Genomic DNA, 21,682 nt, shown 5'->3' with positions numbered 1-21,682 from the left:
CACACATGGACATTTTCCAAATTACTAAATGTGACATTGATTTTTTCTTTTTGGAGCCCTTTTTTTAAATCAATGTGACAAAGCGTAGTTTAGTGAAACAGATGAAGGCAGACAGGTGTCTTTTTTTATCTAGAAATTGTAAAAATCTCTGTGTGACCTTCTGACCTCATTCTGGGTGTTGCATCATTAACTTTGGTTGAAATGTGCTCTGAGGGCAGCAGATCCAGAGCAGATGTGCTGATCTCTGTCTTTTCAGTTGTGGAGGTAGAAAAAAAAAAAAAAAAAAAAAAAAGACAGCTGAGCTACTGGATGCTTCAGTAAACTGCAGCAGAAGTGATGAGTGACTGAGTGGGAGTCGGTGGGTTGAATGTGACAGCCGGGAGCCACATCACAGCCCCGGCTGAGGTCTCTGCGTAAAAACCGTGCGTACTGGAACACAAAATGGAGAGGGACCCCCCCCCCCAAAAAAAAAAAAAAAAAAAAACTCTGACTGAATCTGATCCTTTTTCCTGATCTCAGACAAACTCAGCAGCAGCGCGAAGTCATTTCTTGGATTCAGCCGTGAGATGAGGAGGAGAATAAAACGGATCTGTGTGCGCACCCTCCCGGCGCACATCTCCATCTACCAGTGCGCAATAATTGAAATGGCGCATTTGGCCGCAGGCTGCTGGAGGGGCATAATGCATGACGATAGACGTCATTTGGCTCCGGAGCCAGAGGGATGTTTGGTGTTGCTAAAATATATGAGTTATCGGAGAGAAAGACGTGGATGTGCAGGGCAGACAGGGAGGATGTGTGCAGGCCAGCTCCATATTGGAAACACACAGAAGGAGTAAGAAGAAGACTATAGATTGTTTTATTTGCTCAACACCAAGATTTTGATTTGAGGCTCAGATGTTTGATGGAAAGAAATCCCTCTGATATATCATCCCAGATATTTCTAAACAGTCAGAGGATCGGGCTTTTTTTTGTTTTTTTGTTTTTTGTTTCACTTGACAGAAACGAGTTTGGCCGAGAGAACAGAACAAACCGCCTGCGTTATTGTAACCTAATCCTGGCCCCTGGGGGTCTGAAGGGCCCCGGGCGAGACTTCTCTTTCAGCCCTCCTCTTTATTTTTTTGCGGAGGAGACGCGGACTCGCTTGTTCTTTAGTGTTTTGTGTTTTTTTGGGGTTGTTTTTGTGTGTGTGTGCTTCTCTTTCACACACCGGAGGACAGAGAGGCTGACGACTTGACGAGGACGTGGAGTGAAGAAGAGCAGCCGGTATCCGCTGATTTTACACACAGACGCCGGTCTCCATGTCTTCTGTGTCGGTGTCCTCTCAGGTAAGAAGAACCTGCACGACTCTACGTTAAATTCAGACTTAAAGTGTCCAAGTTTATGATTTTAAACCTCTTTATTTCGGAAACATTAAGTCCAAATGCACTTTTTTTTTTTTACCATCTCGCCAAACTCCATTGAAAATATACTCATTTAAAGTGTCCGTCGATATTGGAACATGTATATACAACAGATACACATATATTTTATATTTTCTGTATTGCTATTATACCCTCTTAAATTCGGCATACATTAAATACACCAAAAGCTGGATGAATTAAAGCAAAACGTGAACTTTTACAGTCCGCTTGCCTGTTGGTTTCTCCTTTTTTAAAAGCGTTGAATATGGCGAAGCGAGTTATGTGACTCTCCTATAAAAGTAAAGACTATCGAAATTGAGCTGTACTATGTGGTTTAGCTGTATCCCGAATTTGTCATAAGAATATACACTAGAGATAAAACCTTTTAAATTACAGATATCCATAGGGGGCATCTGCCGATCAACAAGTAAACCTTAAATGTTGAGATTTTTTAATGGAGTTTGGTGTGAGACGTTCACTGACTCAAGCAAGAGCAGCAATGACCCTATGAACAGGTTACCTCTTCAATTTCAGCAATGCTTCAGTTTATAAGTATTAAAGTTAACATACAAAATTTACTCCAATTTAAAAACCCCAAACCCATTTTTGAGCACATAGCTATAGGCCTTCATGTTAAATGTGCTCACACGTGTTCACTTGATTTAAAGGTCAGAGTTTGACAGGTCGTGTGATTTTTCTATTTTTTTTTAATGATGCACATGAACTTTGACAGATGCAGCTCTTGTTTAGTGTCAGTGTGAATATTTAAAGATCTGTCAGTCTAATGGAGAGAAAGCTTGATGTAGTATGCAGTATTACAGTAAAAGTACTGCAGTATTATGAGTGATGTAGTATGCAGTATTACAGTAAAAGTACTGCAGTATTATGAGTGATGTAGTATGCAGTATTACAGTAAAAGTAGTGATATATTATTATATATAACATCATTAGATTATTAATAGTGAAGCATCAGTGTTAGAGCAGCATGTTACTGTTGTAGCTGCTGGAGGTGGAGCTAGTTTATACTACTTTATATACAGTTAGCTAGTTTATACTACTTTATATACAGTTAGCTAGTTTATACTACTTTATACACAGTTAGCTAGTTTATACTACTTTATATACAGTTAGCTAGTTTATACTACTTTATATACAGTTAGCTAGTTTACACTACTTTATATACAGTTAGCTAGTTTACACTACTATATATACAGTTAGCTAGTTTATACTACTTTATATACAGTTAGCTAGTTTATACTACTTTATATACAGTTAGCTAGTTTACACTACTATATATACAGTTAGCTAGTTTACACTACTTTATATACAGTTAGCTAGTTTATACTACTTTATATACAGTTAGCTAGTTTATACTACTTTATATACAGTTAGCTAGTTTATACTACTTTATATACAGTTAGCTAGTTTATACTACTTTATATACAGTTGGCTAGTTTCGTCCAGTGGTTCCCAACCTAGGGGTGGGGCCCCTCCAAAGGGTCAGCAGATAAATGTGAGGGCTGGTGAGATGATTAATGGGAGAGGAAAGAAGAAAACACTAAGTTTTGTGGGTTTTATGAGTATTGTAGATGTGTCTACGGAGAGGGTGAGGGATATTCATTTGGTTGCAATCTGCAGCTTCACCACTAGATGCCACTAAATCTTACACACTTCACCTTTAATCTCTAAAAATGTGTTGTATTTTAAAAGCTTGTTATATTAAATGTAGTGGAGTGGAAGTATAAGGTAGCATTAAATGGAAATACTATAGTAAAGTACCTCAGAGTAAATGTACTTAGTGACTTTCCACCACTGGTGTAGCTGATTAAATGTTTACATCTGATGTCTCTAATATTACAGCTCTAACATTACGTGTGATTATTACCTGTGACTGTACAAAACTGGAGCCCTGTAATCATCAGAGAGCTGCAGACAGTCGGTTATTTCCTGTGATTCCTGGTGCTCCAGTTTCCAGGAGTACTTTAGTTTGAGCTCAGCAGCAGCAGCAGCAGTCAGACACAGAGAGAGAGCGAGAGAGAGAGAGAGAGAGAGACAGAGAGAGAGAGAGGGAGAGCAGTGTTTGTCAGTTTGGCCCGCGGGCGTCATGCGGGCCGCGGGGCAGAGACTCTGAAAGCTGCAGCCCGCCTCCTGTTCACCTTTCATGCTTCAAAGCTCTTCTTTACAATTGAGAGACTTTCTGTGAGTTGAGGGGGGAGGGAGGATGAGAGAGGGAGGGGGGGGGGGGGGGGGGGGTCAATTAATCCAGAGTGTGCCTGGCCCTGCAGCCCCTCAGGTCGTCACCATCCTCTGTTTCATCAGCGAGGTTGCCCTCCGCAAACACCGCAGCTCCATGAATATTGCATTCATGGAAATCTGGAGACTAGCTTGTTTTTAATCTAATGGGAGAGGGGAGGGGTCATTTCACTGAACCCAACCCCCGAGGATGAGCTTCGTCCAATTGATCTGACAGATCCACAACAACTGTAGTATAGTGAGAAGTACTCAGACTCAGAGTACTAATACCACGGTGTAGAAAGTTCAAACGCCTACACAAGTATTACCAGATTAATGTGGTTTAAGTGTTCACAGTAAAAGTACAAGTATTGTTAGTATTGTTAGTTTAATTTAGTTCAAGTACCACAAGTATTATCAGCTTTGTGTAGTTAAAGTACACACATTATCAGCTTAATGTAGTTTGAAGTATTACAGGTATTATCAGTTTTGTATAGTTAAAGTATTACAGTAAAAGTACACGAGTATTGTTAGTTTAATGTAATAAAAGTACACAAATAATACGCTTCATGTAATTAAAGTATCATAGGTAGTTTTATGTAGCTAAAGTATTACAGTAAAAGTATGACAGTAAAAATACACACATCATCAGTATTGCAGTAAAAGTACATGAGTATTGTTAGTTTAATTTAGTTCAAGTACCACAAGTATTATCAGCTTAATGTGGTTTAAGTATTACAAGTATTATCACTTTTGTATAGTTACGGTAAAGGTACACAAGTATTGTTACCTTAATGTAGTAAAGTATTCAGATTTTAAGCTTTATGTAATTAAAGTATCATAGGTAGTTTTATGTAGTTAAAGTATTGCAGTAAAAGTACACAAGAAATATCAACTTAATGTAGTAAAAGTACACAAACGATCAGTTTTATGTAGTCAAAGTATTGCAGTAAAAGTACATGAGTATTGTTATCTTAATGTAGTAAAGTATTCAGATTTTAAGCTTTGTGTCATTCCAGGTATCACAGTAAAAGTAAAAGTACACAAATGATACGCTTCATGTAATTAAAGTATCATATGTAGTTTTGTGTAGTTAAAGTATTGCAGTAAAAGTACACAAATTATCAGCTTCTTGTAGTTAAAGTATTACAGGTATTATAAGTTTTGTATAGTTACGGTAAAAGTACACAAGTATTTCCTTAATGTAGTAAAGTATTCAGATTTTAAGCTTCATGTAATTAAAGTATCATAGGTAGTTTTGTGTAGTTAAAGTATTGTAGTAAAAGTACACAAGAAATATCAACTTAATGTAGTAAAAGTACACAAACAATCAGCTTCATGTAATTAAAGTATTGCAGTAAAAGTACATGAGTATTGTTACCTTAATGTAGTAAAGTATTCAGATTTTAAGCTTCGTGTAATTCCAAGTATCACAGTAAAAGTACACAAATAATACGCTTCATGTAATTAAAGTATCATAGGTAGTTTTGTATAGTTATAGTATTGCAGTAAAAGTACATGAGTATTGTTAGTTTAATAGTTCAAGTACCACAAGTATTATCAGCTTAATGTGGTTTAAGTATTACAAGTATTATCACTTTTGTATAGTTACGGTAAAAGTACACAAGTATTTCCTTAATGTAGTAAAGTATTCAGATTTAGACTTTAGTAAAAGTACACAAACGATCAGCTTCATGTAGTCAAAGTATTGCAGTAAAAGTACACAAATAATATGCTTCATGTAATTAAAGTATCATAGGTAGTTTTGTGTAGTTAATTACAGTAAAAGTACACAAATAATCAGCTTTATGAAGTTATAGTACTGTAGTAAAAGTACACAAGAAATATCAACTCAATGTAGTAAAAGTACACAAACAATCAGTTTTATGTAGTCAAAGTATTGCAGGTATTATCAGCTGTGTGTAGTTATAGTATTGCAGTAAAAGTACAAGTATTGTTAGTATTGTTAGTTTAATTTAGTTCAAGTACCACAAGTATTATCAGCTTTGTGTAGTTAAAGTATTGCAGTACAAGTACACAAGTATTGTTCCCTTAATGTAGTAAAAGTACACAAATAATCTACTTCATTGAGTTAAAGTACACATGCGTTATCAACTTAATGTAGTTCACAGGTATCACAGGTATCAGCTTTGTGTAGTTAAAGTATAACAGTAAAAGTACACATGTGTTATCAGCTTCATGTAGTTTGAAGTATTACAGGTATTATCAGTTTTGTATAGTTACAGTATGACAGTAAAAGTACATGAGTATTGTTACCATAATGTAGTAAAGTATTCAGATTTTAAACTTCGTGTAATTCTAGGTATCACAGTAAAAGTAAAAGTACACAAATGATCAGCTTCATGTAGTTAAAGTATTACAGGTATTATACGTTTTGTGTAGTTATAGTAAAAGTAGATAAGTATTGTTACCTTAATGTAGTAAAAGTACACAAATTATCAGCGTCATGTATTTAAAAGTACGTTTTACTACAGAGAGCGTTCCTTTTCATCCTCGCTCCTCATCACTCAGCCGATGGATCGTCTTTATCTCGATCTGATTGGATGAAACTTTGCAGCGTCTGTTAAATGAAGCCGGCAGCAGAGTGAAGCCTGCAGACTTCAGACGGTCAGAGTTACAGAAGAAGCTCAGAGCCAGAAGCTGCTGCTGCTGCTGCTGCTGCGACAGACTTCACTTTAATGAGTTCAGGAGCTGCAGGTCCAGACTTTAGAGGGATCAGGTTCAATCTGCAACAGAAATTGAGATTAAAGGACACGTTCACAGTTCTTCATGCGTGTCTTAAAGCAGCAGTCGGGCGTCCATATGAAGAGTTAAAGATGTTTTCCTCTCTGTAATCATTCCTCCTGTTCATACTGACTATTAAAAGATCTCCTTCAAATGTGCTTTCAATCATTTAGTGTATTATAAAGTCTCTGATCAGCTTCTATTGAGCTTCAGCAGTGTGAGTTACTATAGTTATTATAGTTACTATGGTAACAGTGTGAGTTAGTCATATCAAGTGATATCTGACACATTTACAGTCTTTTTAGCATCAGAGTCCCTCTTAGTGTTTCCTTCCTTCCTTCCTTCCTTCCTTCCTCCCTCCTTTCCTTCCTCCCTCTCTTCCTTCCTTCCTTCCTTCCTTGACTCGAGGACAACAGGAGGGTTAAAAGTCTCTGATCAGCTTCTATTGCGCTTCAGCAGTGTGAGTTACTATAGTTATTATAGTTACTATGGTAACAGTGTGAGTTACTATAGTTATTATAGTTACTATGGTAACAGTGTGAGTTAGTCATATCAAGTGATATCTGACACATTTACAGTCTTTTTAGCATCAGAGTCCCTCTTAGTGCTTCCTTCCTTCCTTCCTTCCTTCCTTCCTTCCTTCCTTCCTCCCTTCCTTCCTCCCTCCTTTCCTTCCTCCCCCCTCCTTTCCTTCCTTCCGTCTTCCTTCCTCCCTCCTTTTCTTCCTTCTTCCATCTTTCCTTTACTCCCTTCCTTCCTTCCTCCCTCCTTTCCTTCCTCCCTCTCTTCCTTCCTTCCTTCCTTCCTTGACTCGAGGACAACAGGAGGGTTAAAAGTCTCTGATCAGCTTCTATTGAGCTTCAGCAGTGTGAGTTACTATAGTTATTATAGTTACTATGGTAACAGTGTGAGTTACTATAGTTATTATAGTTACTATGGTAACAGTGTGAGTTAGTCATATCAAGTGATATCTGACACATTTACAGTCTTTTTAGCATCAGATTCCCTCTTAGTGTTTCCTGTTTCTCTGTGGTGGAAGTATAGGAACAAAAAGACTTTGATACTAAAAACACTGTAACGCTGAAACATAGAAGATGAAGATGAAGACTCATTTGGACAAAACTGAAGCTTCATATCAACTTTTAAATACGTGTTCTGACGTGTTCTTACCTGTGACAGGAGGGGCGGAGCATGTCCAGGATGTCTCTGAGCCGCTCGCCGGTGTCGCCCATGACGGCGCAGGGAATCCCGTCGCCCGCTCAGCTCACCAAGGCCAACGCTCCGGTCCACATCGACGTAGGAGGACACATGTACACCAGCAGCTGGCGACGCTCACCAAATTCCCAGAGTCCAGGTAAGAAGGGGGGGGGGACTAAAAAGAAAAGGTTAGAGTATAAAAATAGCTAAAAGAGAGTGAATATTGGACTTTACATTCAGGCAGGTGGACAGAACACAACTCCTAATGAATGATAATGATTTTTAAACATTAGACATTTTATAGAACAAATAATTAATGATCAATCGATTGAGAAAATACTTATTATTTTCAGACCTGATTCAGATCTGTATTAAAAAGCACAAAAATACTAATTTTAACTCAATGTAGGACAAAGAAAAGCAGCACATGTTCACACTGAAGATGATTTTTTTTGGTGGGCATCTTAACTTAAAAAAATGACTTGAACAATTAATCAATCATCAATATAGTTGGTAGTAATTTCCTGTCAAGTCAGTTTATTTTTACAGAGCTGAGAATTACAATCAATTTACAAAAAGAAATAAATTATGAGGATTGAGGTGTTATAAAATGAAAAAGTTTAGAATAAAATTAATAAATAATATAATATTATTTTAAAAAATCCTGAAAACCCAAAAGCAAATAAATAATACAAATATAAATAATAATATAATAATAATAATAATAATAATAATAATAATAAAAGTTATAATAATATAATAATAACTAATTGAGTCATTGTGTCGACAGTCTCAGCTGACCTTTCTCTTTGCAGTATGTGAGAGGAAAGAGAGTGAGAGAGAAGAGAGAGAGAGAGAGAGAAGAGAGAGAGAGGATGAAAGGGGAGGAGAAAAAAAAGTTTAATGGGCTTTAGAGGACAGAGAGGAGAGAGAGAGAGAGAAGAGAGAGAGAGAGAGAGAGAGAGAGAGAGAGAGAGAGGAAAGGGGGAGGAGAAAAAAAAAGTTTAATTGGGCTTTAGAGGACAGAGAGAGAGAGAGAGAGAGAGAGAGAGAGAGAGAGAGAGAGAGAGAGAGAGAGAGAGAGAGAGAGAGAGAGAGAGAGGAGAGAGAGAGAGAGAGAGAGGAGAGAGAGAGAGAGAGAGAGAGAGAGAAGAGAGAGAGAGAGAGAGAGAGAGAGAGAGAGAGAGAGGAAAGGGGGAGGAGAAGAAAAAGTTTAATTGGGCTTTAGAGGACAGAGAGGAGAGAGAGAGAGAGAGAGGAGCTGCAGCGAGGAGGTGACGCTCCTGCAGCAGCGACGGCCGTAAAGGACCAGGCATTGATTACAAAGAAAGACAGAAAGGAAGAAAGACAGAAAGGAAGAAGAGAGAGGAGTTATTTTGCCCCAGAGTGGAAATGAACCTTGACACATACTTCAAACAGTATGAAGGACTTTGTTGAAATTCACATAATGTGTTCCTGAGGTTCATCCTGCAGCGTTAATATGCAGCGAGACTCTCCGACTGCTGCTCTAAAAGTCTTTAAAGCTCCACTCAAATATATGTGTTTCTTCTTCTTCTTCTTCTTCTTCTTCTTCTTCTTCTTCTTCTTCTTCTTCTTTCATTAAGATGTTTGAGTGTCACTGTGCAGGATGATGCATGTGCAGAGTTTGTCTCACATCCATCTGCTGACGTTTTTCTTTCCCGGCTGTAATCTGAGTTAAAGAGGGCGGATCTATAAGCCTGATTTTGTGATGTCATAACTAGTGTTTGGAGTCTATCGTGGTCCGTTATTCAACTTGCCCAAGTGTGATGTAGAAACTTGAAGCCTCCAGCGCACAAACACTGAGAATTGATTTACAGACATGGAAAAGTTTTAAAATTCAACAACATTTTTTACATATTCAGAGTTTCTGGAGAAGAAGAAGTTGTAATTTTAACAATTTCTGACTTGGTAATTGAGCTTTTTCTTGTGTGTGAAAGCCAAATCAGATTATTATGTTTTATTATCAGATGTTATTATTTCAAAGCAGATTGTTTTCATGTGTCTTAAAACATGTGTAAAAGGATCTTTACTGTTCTATTGATTACAGATATCTCTAGTTACTGACTGAGAAAACACTGAGGTTAACCAGACTGCAGCTATACGAGGCTAAGCTAAATGCTAATATCAGCATCATGGAGGAGTTATGAGAGCTGAATACATTATGAAAAGTTTCACCCAGTGGTCATTTGCGGTATTGCAGCTTTAAAAAATCCCCCATAGACCACCATTGTAAAAATAGACGTCTGTAAAACTGTTGATGGGACACTTTGAACTGGAAACGAGGTCAATTATGACTCTTTCTGTTATGAACTTTTGATTCTTGCAGGTTTTATATTTGTAAAATTAAAATCTAAAGCTGAGAAAAGCGATTTTTAAAACCTGTGACGTCATCACAATGTAAAGTCTGTGGGCCGAGAGGGAACTTACGAGTGGGTTACATTATACAGAAGCAAACCTGGAAGCTAGAAACTTATTTTTAGCATCTTCACCAGCCGAGAAATTCTTATTGGACTGAATGGACACTATTTTCGGTCCAGTTCAAGCATGCTAATATTTGCCTTTCTCTCTCTAGAACTGCTCAGAGGGCGGGAGTCATAGTCAAGTAACCTTAAACTTAGTGAAATATTGCGATAAAAGTCTAACACAAGTCTTCAAATCAAAAATTAATGGAGCGATAATTTCCTAAATGACCACCAGCACACTTATTAAAGGGATTTATAAAAGAGAGTCAGCTAGAGCATCAAGCAGCTGTTGAGGAAGATACTTCAACACTGCCTTCGGCCTCAGTCTGTAGTAGTTGCTGCTTATGTGTATATGAAGCTTTAGTTGAGGCGGATTTACTCCAGATCTCACCTTGATCATTCCTGGATCCATGAAAAGTACCAGGAAGCAGGAAGCAGGAACCTCGTTGAACTGCAAGAACTAAAACTAGAACTCTGCTCCTGCTTGAACTTCTTATCTTCTTATAAATGTTCCTGCATTCATCCGACTTCCTGTGATTCATTCTTGTGTTTCTCTCTCTGTGTGTCTTTAGGATCAGCCGGCTGTTTAACGGCACCGAGCCCATCGTGTTGGACAGTTTGAAGCAGCACTACTTCATCGACAGAGACGGAGACATCTTCCGCTACATCCTCAGCTTCCTGCGGACCTGCAAGCTGCTTCTGCCTGAAGACTTCAAGGTAGACGCTTAGAAACAGAAACTATACCAATAATCTGCAGAGCTAACTAGAATAATAGAGCTACTTTTTACTGGATTCAGATATTAAATTGATATTAATATTCACATCATCTCACCAGCCCTCACATTTATCTGTTGACCCTTTGGAGGGGCCCCACCCCTAGGTTGGGAACCACTGAACTAAACTAGCTAACTGTATATAAAGTAGTATAAACTAGCTAACTGTATATAAAGTAGTATAAACTAGCTAACTGTATATAAAGTAGTATAAACTAGCTAACTGTATATAAAGTAGTGTAAACTAGCTAACTGTATATAAAGTAGTATAAACTAGCTAACTGTATATAAAGTAGTATAAACTAGCTAACTGTATATAAAGTAGTATAAACTAGCTAACTGTATATAAAGTAGTATAAACTAGCTAACTGTATATAAAGTAGTATAAACTAGCTCCACCTCCAGCAGCTACAACAGTAACATGCTGCTCTAACACTGATGCTTCACTATTAATAATCTAATGATGTCATATATAATAATATATCACTACTTTTACTGTAATACTGCATACTACATCACTCATAATACTGCAGTACTTTTACTGTAATACTGTAATACTACATCACTCATAATACTGCAGTACTTTAACTGTAATACTGCATACTACATCACTATAATACTGCAGTACTTTTACTGTAATACTGCATACTACATCACTCATAATACTGCAGTACTTTTACTGTAATACTGCATACTACATCACTCATAATACTGCAGTACTTTTACTGTAATACTGCATACTACATCACTCATAATACTGCAGTACTTTTACTGTAATACTGCATACTACATCACTCATAATACTGCAGTACTTTTACTGTAATACTGCATACTACATCACTCATAATACTGCAGTACTTTTACTGTAATACTGCATACTACATCACTCATAGTACTGCAGTACTTTTACTGTAATACTGCATACTCATCACTCATAATACTGCAGTACTTTTACTGTAATACTGCATACTACATCACTCATAATACTGCAGTACTTTTACTGTAATACTGCATACTACATCACTCATAGTACTGCAGTACTTTTACTGTAATACTGCATACTCATCACTCATAATACTTCATGCAGGACTTATAACGGAGTATTTAAACATTACTGTATTGGTACTATTACTGCAGTAAAGGATCTGAGTACTTCCTCCCTCACTGTCTCTGTTCTTACTGCAGTACTAAAGTACTCTGACTATTTTATACGGAGAGGCTGACGACAGGAAATGCCCACTGACAGCAGATTTGGTCGCTGTGATCCTTTAACATCATTTTAAAGAGAAAACAGTCGAGGTTTTAACTCAGCTGCTGTATTGACTCTGTGCTTCTGTAATGATGAGCTCTGCCTCGCAGCGAATCCGAGCCCAGATATGCAAAGATGGAGAAAACATGACCTTGAGGTGAAAGAAATTATTTGTCTTTGTCCGGCAGCACATCGTTATCTCGGTTAGTCTGAGCAAACAGCAGCGAGTCTTTTAACGCCGAGGAAACTTTAATCAGCGCTACGCCCGCGGCTGCACAGCTCCATCCAGTGTAGCTTACAGCACAGACGAGTGTGTGTTTTACTAAATTAATGTGCGAGGTTTGTGTGTGTGTGTGTGTGTGTGTGTGTGAGTCAGCGGGCATATTGCATCTCTCTCATCTCCCTCCCTGTAGTTAGCGAGCGCTGCCTCTGTTATTCTGTGCTCAGGATGACTAAAAAGCCCCGCAGACACAACCCCTTTTTATAAAACACATCTATCCCTCGCTTCCAGCCTGCGATGGGGGAAGGAGAGGAGGGGGGCAGGGAGTGAAGGAGGCGAGGCTTTGATACAGCGTGAAGCCTCGGGCCAGCAGCAGCTCCTCGTCAGGAACAGTATGGAGGAAAAAGCCAGAAAAAAAAACAAAACACAAGAAGCCTCCTCCTCTGTATTTCACCAGCGGAGGAAGAAGCACTCAGATCTGTTACTGCAGGAAAAGTTGGCAACATGGTGAAATAATGCTTCAGAGCAGAGTTTATATCCTGTAGTACATTATGCAGTAGAGGAAGAAATACTCTGATCCTTTACTGCAGTAAAAATACCAAAACAGCTATGTAAAAATACTCCATTACAAGTTAAAGTACTGCATCCTAAATCCTACTACAGTAAAAGTACTGCAGTATTATGAGTGATGTAGTATGCAGTATTACAGTAAAAGTATTACAGTATTATGAGTGATGTAGTATGCAGTATTACAGTAAAAGTATTACAGTATTATGAGTGATGTAGTATGCAGTATTACAGTAAAAGTACTGCAGTATTATGAGTGATGTAGTATGCAGTATTACAGTAAAAGTAGTGATATATTATTATATATGACATCATTAGATTATTAATAGTGAAGCATCAGTGTTAGAGCAGCATGTTACTGTTGTAGCTGCTGGAGGTGGAGCTAGCTTACACTACTTTATATACAGTTAGCTAGTTTACTACTTTATATACAGTTAGCTAGTTTACACTACTTTATATACAGTTAGCTAGTTTACACTACTTTATATACGGTTAGCTAGTTTACACTACTTTATATACAGTTAGCTAGTTTACACTACTTTATATACAGTTAGCTAGTTTATACTACTTTATATACGGTTAGCTAGTTTACACTACTTTATATGCAGTTAGCTAGTTTATACTACTTTATATACAGTTAGCTAGTTTACACTACTTTATATACAGTTAGCTAGTTTACACTACTTTATATACAGTTAGCTAGTTTCGTCCAGTGGTTCCCAACCTAGGGGTGGGGCCCCTCCAAAGGGTCAGTAGATAAATGTGAGGGCTGCTGAGATGATTAATGGGAGAGGAAAGAAGAAAAAACTAAGTTCCGATACACAAATGTGTTTTCAGTTTTTGGACTTTTTCTCTAATTTTTGATTTTTGCTGAAATATTGGATCATTTGAACATTTATTGAAATGAAAGCATGTGAGAAGTTTAGAGCGAAAAATCACTATTTGGTGGAGCTGTTAACAACTCATAGACATCTGAAATGTGAGCCGACTACACACTGCTTTTTGGTTTCATCTTTAACAATGTGGTGTATTTTAAAAGCTTGTTATATTATCCATTGTGTCAAATCTTCATCTGAAAAGTAACTAAAGCTGACAAATAAATGTAGTGAAGTAGAAAGTACAATATTTCCCTCTGAGATGTAGAAAGTAGCTTCACATGGAAATACTACAGTAAAGTGAATAAATGTACTTTAATACTTTCAACTTTTAGACTTGCTTTAACAGTTGAGACTGAAATATCTCAACAACTAAGAGAGAAGATTCTCAGAAATGTTATTTATTCTTGTAATGGAGTATTTCCACAATGCTGTATTGCAAGTGTGTAAACGCTGTAGGGAACGAGGGGGGGGGGGGGCATCACATCCCCTCCAAAAAGCTGAACAAAAGCTGATTCATTACCTTAATATTCAGCATTAAACTGACTCCAAAAACTCAGGATGTTTTTTTACAGAAACCTGCTGCGTCTCATTTGTGTTCACATCAACAGCAGCAGTGAGAAGCAGCTGTGAGCTCCGTGTTAAAGCTTCCAGTCCGCCCTGTAGATCCTGAGGGCCGCCGCTGCTTCAGCCCACAGAGTTTAGAGCCAATCTGCATATTTCTGCTCCTCGAAGATGATATTTGTCTTATAATGAAGCAGGACTTGTAGTGAAGTTTCAGGCTTTTTCTCCACATTTCAGCACATAGACGGGTCCGTAATGAAAGCTGCAGAGAGATTAACCCTCCTGTTGTCCTCAAGTCAAGGAAGGAAGAAGGGAGGAAAGGAGGGAAGGAAGAGAGGAAAGGAGGGAAGGAGGAAAGAAGGAGGGAGGGAGGAAAGAAGGAAGGACGGAGGGAAAAAGGAAAAGAGGAAGGAAAGGAGTAAGGACGAAAAGAGGAAGGAAGGAAGGAAGGAAAGAAGTAAGGAGGGAAGGAGGGAGGGAGGGAAGAAGGAAGGAAGGAAGGAAGGAAGGAAGGAAAGTGGGAGGGAAGGAAGGAAGGAAGGAAGGAAAGTGGGAGGGAAGGAAGGAAGGAAGGAGGGAAGGGGGGAAGGGAGGAAGGAAGGGGGGAAGGGAGGAAGGAAGGAGGGAAGGGAGGGAGGGAGAAAGGAAAAGAGGAAGGAAGGAAAGGAGTAAGGAAGAAAAGAGAAAGGAAGGAAGGAAAGAAAGGAGTATGGAGGGAGGAAGGGAGGGAGGGAGCAAGGACTAAAAGAGGAAGGAATTTAGGAGAGAAGGAAGGGAGGAAGGAAAGAAGGAAGGAAGGAAAGGAATAAGGAGGGAGTGAAGGAAGGAAGGAAGGGAGTAAGGACGAAAAGAGGAAGGAAGGAAGGAAAGAAAGTAGTAGGGAGGGAAGGAAGGACGCAAGGAAGGATGGAAGGAGGAGGGAGCAAAGAAAGAGGGAAGAAGGAAGGAAGGAAAGAAGGAAGGAAAGGAGTAAGGACGAAAAGAGGAAGGAAGGAAAGAAAGGAGTAAGGAGGGAGGGAAGGAGGAAAGGAGTAAGGACGAAAAGAGGAAGGAAGGAAGGAAGGAATGAAATGAAGGAGTAAGGAGGGAAGGAAGGAAGGGAGTAAGGACGAAAAGAGGAAGGAAGGAAGGAAAGAAAGGAATAAGGAGGGAGGGAAGGAAGGAAGGAAGGAAGGGAGTAAGGACGAAAAGAGGAAGGAAGGAAGGAAAGAAAGTAGTAGGGAGGGAAGGAAGGACGCAAGGAAGGATGGAAGGAGGAGGGAGCAAAGAAAGAGGGAAGAAGGAAGGAAGGAAAGAAGGAACAGTCAAAAGAGAGATGGGGTCAACTTTTCCTCTCCTCTCCCCCCCCTCAGGATTTCCCTCAGCTGTACGAGGAGGCTCGTTTCTACCAGCTGACGCCGATGGTCCGGGAGTTGGATCGCTGGCAGGCGGAGCGCGAGGCCCAGCGAGCGCCCCTCTGCGAGTGCCTGGTGGTCCGCGTGACCCCCGACCTGGGCGAGAGGATCGCGCTGAGCGGAGAGAAGGTGCTCATCGAGGAGATCTTCCCCGAGACCGGAGACGTCATGTGCAACTCTGTGAACGCCGGCTGGAACCAGGACCCGACACACGTCATCCGCTTCCCCCTCAACGGATACTGCAGACTCAACTCTGTGCAGGTCGGTTACCATGGTTACCAGCATCACGTGCACTTTTTTTTAGAGGCTCAGTTCACACATATAACATATAGATTTACTCCAGTAGCATCAGTACATGTAGATAGTTTTGGTTTCATGTGTTAAAATGTTTGTCTCTTTCCTTCCTTCCTTCCTTCCTTCCTTACTCCTTTCTTTCTTCCTTTCCTTCCTTCCTTCCTCCCTCCCTCCTTACCTTCCTTCCTTCCCTCCCTCCTTACTCCTTTCTTTCTTCCTTTCCTCCCTTCCTCCTTTCCTTCCTCCCTCCTTACTCCTTTCCTTCCTTCCTTCCTTCCTTCCCTCCCTCCTTACTCCTTTCTTTCTTCCTTTCCTCCCTTCCTCCTTTCCTTCCTCCCTCCCTACTCTCTTCCTTTCCTTCCTTCCTTCCTCCCTCCTTACCTTCCTCCCTCCCTCCCTACTCTCTTCCTTTCCTTCCTTCCTTCCTCATCCCTTCTTCCCTTCCTTCCTTGACCTGAGGACAACAGGAGGGTTAAAACAGAGTTGAAGGGAACTAATTTGAAAATGAAAATTAAAAAAAATAATGTTTTCATGTGTTGATTTATATGCTTTTATCTTTTCTATATTTTCCTGCAGATTATCTTTAACAGACTTTGTAACGTGTGTGTGTCTCTCTGTGTGTGTGTGTATGTGTATGTGTATCTGTGTCTGTGTGTGTGTGTGTGTGTGTGTGTGTCTGCAGGTCCTCGAGCGTTTGTTCCAGAAAGGTTTCAGCATGAAGGCTTCCTGCGGCGGCGGAGTCGACTCGTCCCAGTTCAGCGAGTACGTTCTGTGTCGCGACCTGAGACACAGCCAGTCCATCACCAGCACTCCCATCCGGATCAAACAGGAACCTCTGGACTAGCAGCGAGAACTCACCAAGAACCCATCGAGGACTTTATCAAACATCTGGATCCTGCAGCTGCTGAACGGAGAAAAACTTAAAAGATCTGAAAACTTTTTTTTTTAAAAGAGACTTTTAACGAGACGTTTGACTCTGCTGCAGACAAAACGTACGTAACACAGCTGTCACATGTAGATATTTATGTAATAAGAATCTGAATCTCTTTGATATTTAAAGGACAAGTTCACAGTTTTTTATAAAGCTGTTTTAAAACAACAATCAGGAGCCTAAAAATAACATTTAAAGCTGTTTTCTCTTGCTGTAATGATTCCTCCTGTTCATACTGACCATTAGAAGATCCTTTCATAATGTGTTTATAATGGAAGTGAGGGAGGACTAAACCCACAGTCCTCCTTCTGAGTAAAACAAAGTATTTAAAAGTTGATCTGAAGCTAATATGAAGCTTCAGTTTTGTCCAAATGAGTCAAATCTTCATCTTCTATGTTTCAGCGTTACAGTGTTTTTAGTATCAAAGTCTTTTTGTTACTATACTTCCACCACAGTGTTAATTAATAAATAGAACAATGTTGTGTGACAATCAATGGGCATTATACAACAAAACACTGCAGAAATAAATCTTCTAAATCTTCAAAATAAATCTCATTACACTTAAAATAAGACTCATCACCAAAAAAGTAACTTTGACTTGTTTCAAGCACATTTTCACTTGAAATAAGAAGCTCAATCTGCTGTAGAGCAAGTTTTTTAAATACTATAGTAATAGGAAAAAAAATAAGAAGTGGCCATTACACAGAAAATAAAGTGTGAAATCATCTGTGTCATACCTGGGAAGGGACTCGACACACAAAACACGATGCGATGGAGAGACGCAGAACTTCGAAAGGGAGAAGCATAAATCAGCCTTAAGAGGGAATCTGATGCTAAAGACTGTAAATGTGTCAGATATCACTTGATATGACTAACTCACACTGTTACCATAGTAACTATAATAACTATAGTAACTCACACTGTTACCATAGTAACTATAATAACTATAGTAACTCACACTGTTACCATAGTAACTATAACAACTATAGTAACTCACACTGTTACCATAGTAACTATAATAACTATAGTAACTCACACGGTTACCATAGTAACTATAACAACTATAGTAACTCACACTGTTACCATAGTAACTATAACAACTATAGTAACTCACACTGTTACCATAGTAACTATAATAACTATAGTAACTCACACTGTTACCATAGTAACTATAATAACTATAGTAACTCACACTGCTGAAGCTCAATAGAAGCTGATCAGAGACTTTATAATGATTTAGTCCTCCATCACTTTACAATGAAAACACATTTAAAGGTTTTAATAGTCAGTATGAAGAAGAGGAGGAACGATTACAGAGAGGAAACCTGACTGCTGCTTTAAGACACTTAAAAAAACAACAACTGTGAACTCGTCCTTTTTAAAAACAGCTCGCTTGGTGAATATTGTCTACTGTGTATACAAATGAATGAAAAAGGTCATTTTTTTAATAAGTGTGTGCGGGCGGACGCCACGGGATGCATAATTTAACTCCTTTTTTTTTATATATATAAAAAACTTGTCATTTTGGGAAAAAAAATGTATATTTAATGTATTTGTTAGCTTTAACTTTGTGTGACACTTTTCAATTTGTACAGATGTATTGATATAAAGATGCAAAAAAAAAAAAAAAAAAAACAACCCCCGGCTTCTTTATCATTTTCTTTATTTCATTTTTTTTGCAAAGGTACAAACAACTGTAAAATTGCATTGCCTGAAATGCGTCAGGATTGAATACAGAATGTAGGAAATATAAATAGTCGCAAAAATTGTGTCCTTCCAACAGATGATACTTTTAGCTAGGTGCTGTGAAGCCGACCCCCCCCCCCCCCCTCCCCTAAACCCAGACCCCCCTCCCCCCCCCCCCCCAACAGACTGAATACAGTACATACACCACAGCTTCAATTATCAGTTAGAGCTATATACTATACAAACCAAATGCCCGTTATGGGGGGAGAAAAAAAACATTTAAAGCGTTAAAAACCTTCAATGTACACGCAACGCAACCCTTTCCAAAAAAAGAAGGAAAAAAAAAAGAAACAGAAAAAAAAATCATCTTATTTTTTTTTAAATTTTTAAAAACTGCCTTTCAACAGCAAACTGTGAAGCAAAAAACTGCATATTCAACTACTAGGACAAATTAATATGTTCAACAGTACAAGGTCGATATTTTTTTTTTCAGACTGTGATTTTTCAGTATTTCTAAATGTTTTCATAGTCGCACGTTGAGCTAAAAAAAGTTAAATCACACGTCAGCCGGGATGAAGAAGAGGAGGAAGAGGAGGAGGATGATGATGATGGAGGAGGAAGAAGAAGAAGAAGAAGAAGAAGGAAGAAACTGCAGGAATGTTTGTTAGATCCGAAGAAGAAGAAGAAGAAGAGTTTTAAATGTTTGTTAGCCTTCATGAATGCAGCCTGAGTGAGTTTTTACGGTCTGTAGAAGGAGAGCCAGCTCCCTGTGACGACTGGAACTTTAAAAAAAAAACTGTGAAAGTATGAAAGTTTGAATCATTTGTGCTGAAAAGGAAACTTTTTAACATTTATTTTCTCTTTTTCTAGTCGAGACTCAGATGTTTAGATTAATTCATCTCTCTGGTGTTTTAACCCTCCTGTTGTCCTCGAGTCAAGGAAGGAAGGAAGGGAGGAAGAAGGAAGAAGGAAGAAGGAAGGGAGGGAGGGAGGAAGGAAGGAAGGGAGGAAAGGAGGGAGGCAGAAAGGAAAGGAGGGAGGAAGGAAGGAAGGGAGGGAAGGTAGGAGGGAGAGAGGGAGGCAGAAAGGAAAAGAGGAAGGGAGGAAGGAAGGGAGGGAGGAAAAGAGGAAGAAGGAAGGAAGGGAGGGAGGAAGAAGGAAGGGGGGGAGGGAGGGAGGAAGAAGGAAGGGGGGGAGGGAGGGAGGAAGAAGGAAGGGGGGGAGGGAGGGAGGAAGGAAAGGAAGGAGGAAGGAAGGGAGGAAGGAAGGGAGGAAAAGAGGGAGGGAGGAAGGAGGGAGGAAGGAAGGAAGGAAAGGAGGGAGGAAGGAAGGTAGGTAGGTAGGAGGGAGAGGGAGAGGGAGGCAGAAAGGAAAAGAGGAAGGGAGGAAAGAAGGAAGGAAGGAAAGGAGTAAGGAGGAAGGAAAGGAGGGAGGAAGAAGGAAAAGAAGGGAGGAAGGAAGGAAGGGAGGAACAGTCAAAACAGACGGGGTCAATTTGACCGGGGAGGACGACAGGAAGGTTAATGTGAAGCAACAGGAAGTAGAAACACAGGAAACAAGTAGAAACTAAAAACTAAACTAACTAAATCCGTCTTTCAGCTCCTCTAAATCTCTTTTATTCACTTTATTTTTATTTATTTTTAATTTTTAATTTTTATTTAATTTGTATAAAAACAGAAGTGTAAAAATGATTGGAGGTGTTTTACACTGAAGCGTCTCTCTGTCCGTTAATCATTTACTACCATTAACCCTCCTGTTGTCCTCGAGTCAAGGAAGGAAGGGAGGAAGAAGGAAGGAAGGAAGGAGGGAGGGAGGAAAGGACAGAAGGAAGGGAGGAAGAAAATGAAGGAGGGAGGAAAGGACAGCGGAGGGAAGGAAGGTAGGAGGGAGGAAAGTAAGAAGGAGGGAGGGAGGGAGGGAGAAAGGAAAAGAGGAGGGGAGGAAGGAAGGAAAGGACAGAAGGAAGGAAGGACAGTGGAGGGAAGGAAGGTCGGACGGAGGGAGGGAGGGAGGAAGGAAGGAAAGGACAGAAGGATGGAAGGACAGCAGAGGGAAGGAAGGTAGGAGGGAGGGAGGGAGAAAGGAAAAGAGGAGTGGAGGGAGGAAGGAAAGGACAGAAGGAAGGAAGGACAGTGGAGGGAAGGAAGGTCGGACGGAGGGAGGGAGGGAGGAAGGAAGGAAAGGACAGAAGGAAGGAAGGACAGTGGAGGGAAGGAAGGTCGGACGGAGGGAGGGAGGGAGGAAAGGACAGAAGGAAGGGAGGAAGGAAATGAATGAAGGAAGGACAGCGGAGGGAAGGAAGGTAGGAGGGAGGGAGGGAGAAAGGAAAAGAGGAGGGCAGGAAGGAAGGAAAGAAGGACAGAGGGAGGAAGGAAGGAAGGAACAGTCAAAACAGACAGGGTCAATTTGACCCGGGAGGACGACAGGAAGGTTAATATTTAATTATTATACTTTGATATTTTCTGAATTATGCTGATTTGCTTCCTTGTGGAAAGTTTAAAGCTGCATTGATTAATTAAATTATTGATTAAGATGAATTAAAACTATTCTGATAATTGAATAATGATTTTAATAATTTTCTCAAAGCAAAAAAAAAGCTGCTAAAATCTGTTTATGATTTTAAACTGAGACATTTGAGGAAAATCAGCGTTTGACTTATTTTTTTTTATGAATTTTCACATTTTATAATTCATTTAATTCTAAATTTATGTAACTTTCCCTCAAACATGAAATAAATGAGTCCATAAAGGTAATCAATTCATTATTACAGTCATTATTTGATTATGAAAATAAGTTACAGGTTCATTTTAAAAAAGGAAAAATGCCAAAAATGTTAGTTATACTTTGACATTTTCTGAATTATGTTGATTTGCTTCTTTGTAGAAAGTTTAGAGCTGCACTGATTAGTTAAATTATTGATTTAGTTGATTGACAGAAGATTAATTGCAACAATTTTAATAATTGAATATTGATTTTAATATTTTTCTTTAAACAAAAAAAGCTTTTAAAATGATTCACATGATTTTAAACTGAATATTTTACTCGTGTTGATTGGTGGTCGAACATAATGAG

At 39.1% G+C, this 21,682-nt stretch overlaps 1 pseudogene; it reads left to right on the top strand.

Annotated features, from left to right (window-relative positions):
* The first annotated feature begins 1,298 nt into the window (after nucleotides 1-1,298).
* On the top strand, nucleotides 1,299-16,837 carry LOC128358582 (BTB/POZ domain-containing protein kctd15-like; annotated as a pseudogene).
* The last annotated feature ends 4,845 nt before the right edge of the window (nucleotides 16,838-21,682 follow it).

This window comes from Scomber japonicus, chromosome 5, assembly GCF_027409825.1.
Source record: "Scomber japonicus isolate fScoJap1 chromosome 5, fScoJap1.pri, whole genome shotgun sequence".
NCBI lineage: Eukaryota > Metazoa > Chordata > Actinopteri > Scombriformes > Scombridae > Scomber > Scomber japonicus.
This window is presented reverse-complemented; position numbering and strand designations above follow the sequence as displayed.